This window comes from Micropterus salmoides, unplaced genomic scaffold (genome assembly GCF_014851395.1).
Source record: "Micropterus salmoides isolate LMB-PRFRI ecotype aquatic unplaced genomic scaffold, ASM1485139v1 Ms_hic_scaffold_10, whole genome shotgun sequence".
Lineage (NCBI taxonomy): Eukaryota > Metazoa > Chordata > Actinopteri > Centrarchiformes > Centrarchidae > Micropterus > Micropterus salmoides.
Genome location: NW_024040041.1, coordinates 14,400,866 through 14,405,052, shown reverse-complemented (window position 1 = coordinate 14,405,052; position 4,187 = coordinate 14,400,866). Strand labels below are relative to the sequence as shown.

Sequence of the window (4,187 nt, the reverse complement as noted above, 5' to 3'; positions counted from 1 at the left end):
TTATGGACAATTTGGATGCACATATTTCGGATACCATGAATCTTGTTAATTTGGGTAAATATCACATACATTCTTGTAAGTGGAAAGGCAGTACTCCCTCTTTTACTGTATTCATATGTTCTTTTATCAACTACTTCAAGTCGCTGAAAGCCATGGTTATAATGAACAGAAAGGCAAAAAACCTGCTCTCATCTATATCTCAATCCTTGCTTTTTTAGTGTCTCATCTTGCTCTTTTTTTTTCTTTAAGCATCTATTTACATATATTTTCCTGTTTGTAACTTACATTGTCTGCTGCTATGTTTGAGTGTGCTATGGTTTCATTTCCACCATTGTAGGTTTTTCCTCATTGTCTTGGATCCGTTTACCCATTCCCTAACTTGTTTGTATGTTTTGTACTTTTTCAATAAAATTTAAAAAAAGGAAAGAAAAAAAAAAGACTCACAGGATCCAGCAGAGCTACAGAGAACATGAGAAAAACAGAGAACAGGTGTGTTCAGAGTTCCTCAAAGACGACTGAGCTTCACACCCGTGAAAAAGAAAACATGTATTCATTCATCCATCATCAACCACTTATCCTGTGTAGTGAACAACGATGTGGATTTGTGCATTTTATATTGAATGAATGTGGAGCTACCCTAAATTCCTTTCTCCTCCCCAGAGAAGATGGGGAGGGGTCAAAGTTGCTTTCTCTAAGTGCTAGCCCGACCATAAAACTGGCACCATTTTGATTCCGAAGCTGATAACGCGGGGCCTGACTGTTAAACTGACAAAGGGACACGAGCCAGCCATTGGCATCTCCCTGAACAGCCTATCAAAACTGGCCCCCCCACACACGTTTCCGTGGCAACTGACCTTATTCTTTGTTTTATTACCACATCAAAAGGATACTCCTTGTCTCACCTAAGTGTGACATGTTCCAGACACTGAACTTTGGATGACAAAGGACTGCAGTCTCCAAAAGACTCAAAGCATCTAATTAAATTTAATTAAATCTTTAGTTACCTGAATATGTTTGCCTCTATTTGAGTAGTTATGTTAACTGTTGTTGCTATCTGTTGTTGATATTAGTGCTGAAAAGAAGTTACTTGTGCAGTGTTTTTATTTTCAGCAAGACACTCCTTCATCTAATGTAATCAATGCTTGTTCATAATACTTTCTTACAAAATCCCTTTAGAAATGATGACAAAGAAATGTTTTACTATACTCTTAATCGCCAGCTTGAATTTAAGGATGAATCAACAATATTCCCCGGTTCCTAAGGAGAGACGATCTTTGATTTAATCCAAGCTTTCCTCATGTAACCTGAGCTCCCCCAAGTGGACGAAATAAGTATTACATGCCCCCGTCGGAAATGTGCCTAGAACGGTACAACCGTTCAACCATTGAGGTTCGATTGTGGAAAATATTTGATTATAATACGTGCAAATAGATTTCTTTTCTTTAGACATTAAGTTTAGAAAGGCAGTCCCTGGGGAAACCTGAGACGCCCCCTGGGGAACCACGCCCCAGACAACAAAAGAGCGACACGCGACCTGCTCGCCAGACTCTTCCTTCTCGCTCTCCCACTCTCTTCGCTTCGCTGTTGGCTCTCTGGACGCTTCCAGGCAACGCCCTCAGTCGACCAGCGAAACAAACAGGCCCTTTGTTCGCTTGAAGCTACACACCTGAAGTGCCGCGACATCGATCTGCCTTCAGTTTGTTTTATTTTCTTTATTTCTTTTGTTTGTTAAAGTTATCAGTCCGTTAAGTTACACTGGACTAATTCAGGAACGACCAAGTTCCATTTTAAGCCTTTTTCGTCGAAGCCAACTTCACCGAGGTCAGACCAAGCCACGTGGTCTCGCCAGCTACAGCGAAGGAAACTTGAAAACAGCCGAATTGCCAGACGGAGGAGGCGTTTTCAATCAGACACGGAGAACCCCGGAGAATCCCTAGCAAAAAGCCAGGATCGGCAGCTAGCGTGGGACCCGTGCAACAGGCCAAAAGCAGGCTGTCGACCAGCAGTAAGACTTAACACACGTCCTGTGATCAGATGTCCATTTTAACTCCTAAACTATAGCATTAGTTTACTTTCATTAGCTCTTCTATGCCGTATGAGTCAAATGCTTCCCACAACCGAACCTCCAGGCTCATTGTTCAGCAAATGTTTATGTTCCCTGTATCCAACCATCTTTTTATCACCTTAGTTAGAGAATAAATTCACTGTAATATAATCAAGAGCTGTGTGTGTTGCCTATTTATAGTTCCTGCCAAGAGAATTGACCCTTTAGATATGAGACTGACTGACTGATTTAAGATAATTGAGCGATTATTAACTAACTGATCACTAGTAATAATTGTATAATTATTCAAAACTACCTAGAGGTCCGGAGACTCTAGGATTATAACAACTCCGGTGGTGCCCTTTACGAGGAAATTCTGATTTTATGAATAATAATTCATAATTGGGTATCAATTCTCATAAATTTATTAAAATGCATAACTAATAAATTTAGGTCCACTACACCTGCATACAGGGTCACGGGGAAACATGTATTGCGCATTAGTAAACTTGCTACAACATTGTATTAATTACATTTTATTCTTCACACAATGTTTAACACAACTCAGACAAGCGAGACAAACGCATTCACATTTATGTTCAAATCAAAAATATTACTTAATGTTCTTAGTCTGTGTGGCCAGGCTGGTGGTGGCGCTAACAGGAATCACCACCACTACCAGAATCTATCCGACAACACCACCTGGGGACTTCCACCCCAGGAAATGCTCTTTTTCTACTTTGACTAAACCTTTATACAAAGGCTACACAGGTTTATTACAGAGATGTGGCTCCAAAAGAATAACTTATTTATCGATAATCGGTAACTGGAAGTGCCTGAAAAGACGATGGTGAACACAAAATAATCAAATTACAATGGAATATGAAAGATTACAAATTTGGCAAACGAGTTTTTATTTTTAACACACTCCCAGTTGTTACTGATTATTAAACCAAACAAAAAAGCAGAGTGGGCCAGGGCCAGCTGTGGGGAGGCAGTCTAAGGGTGCGCTCCAACTTACTCTAATCGATGGTCACTGCAAATTGTCACTACCCCAGTGCCGCTAACACTACAGCGTGTCTAGCCTCCACCAAAAGCCGACCACTAGCACCTCTGAAAAGAACAAAACAACAAGTTAAATAAAACACAATGGACCAGTTGGTTATATCTAAAATATAAGCATAGTCAACTAGGGGAGTGCCAGTTGGAGGCACTACAGCCGGAGTGTACCAGCAGCAATAGTTAAGATCCTAATTTTACAAAGACAAAACAGCAGCTGACAACCTACAATTAAACACATACATATGAACAGATTTATAAAAGTAAATAACAGTTACCTCAGGCATTTATCATACTCTACTTGTTGCTCCTTAAGCTTCTCGTACCTTAACACAGGGTGCTCTGTGAGGAACAATACATCACGCCACTCCAGACAGGGAACCTTGGAATCAGCCAAACTACATAACAGGCAGGCAGTAGACTGCTGCAAAACATACAACCTCAGTCACTGGGAAAAGACAATGAAACGCAAGACAAGGTTTTTACTCACTCACCTACCAAGACATCACAGAGGATTCATGTGGCAACAGACAGGCAGCGAAAAAGCAAAGAGGCAGCCATGATACTACAGCTGCTTGAGGGGGTTTGATCTGGGTGGAGCTAATTTGATGCTCCAGAGGTGCGTTCAAGAGCAAGGCTAAAAACCTATAAGCCTGCATAGAAAACACACACCACTACATGTGCTTTAATTATATGTATGAGAACACCAAGCTGTACAAAAACTTGTCTGAATGAAGCAGATTTATTGAGACAATGTTTATCTGAGTGTGTTTATGAAATGCAGAAAGCAAAGTTTTGAGCTTTTGTAAAAGCATTTCCCCTTATTATGTCTCGAGCACAATAAATCGCAAAATCTTCAGTGTTCAGACTGTTTATCTGCAGATACAGCTAGTGTTACTCGATTGAGTCTCATATCGACTGCATTTCTGATTGTTCTTGTTTTAGTCTCAAACAAAGCACACTAGGGATTTTATTTCAAGACCACAACTGTGGGAATATCAAGCATTGTCTGTGCATTGTCTGATTTGTTAATATTTTAACTTTGATTGGATGTAAAACTTCAAATGCAACAACTAACTAATTA

At 40.1% G+C, this 4,187-nt stretch overlaps 1 long non-coding RNA gene across 1 annotated transcript; it reads right to left on the bottom strand.

Moving 5' to 3' along the window:
• Nucleotides 1–2,567: 2,567 nt before the first annotated feature.
• LOC119887856 lies at nt 2,568–3,633 on the bottom strand. Its single transcript, XR_005441819.1, has 2 exons — nt 3,430–3,633; nt 2,568–3,157 (listed from the first exon to the last, which is right to left on the bottom strand). It is a non-coding gene; the product is annotated as an uncharacterized LOC119887856 (long non-coding RNA).
• Nucleotides 3,634–4,187: the final 554 nt, after the last annotated feature.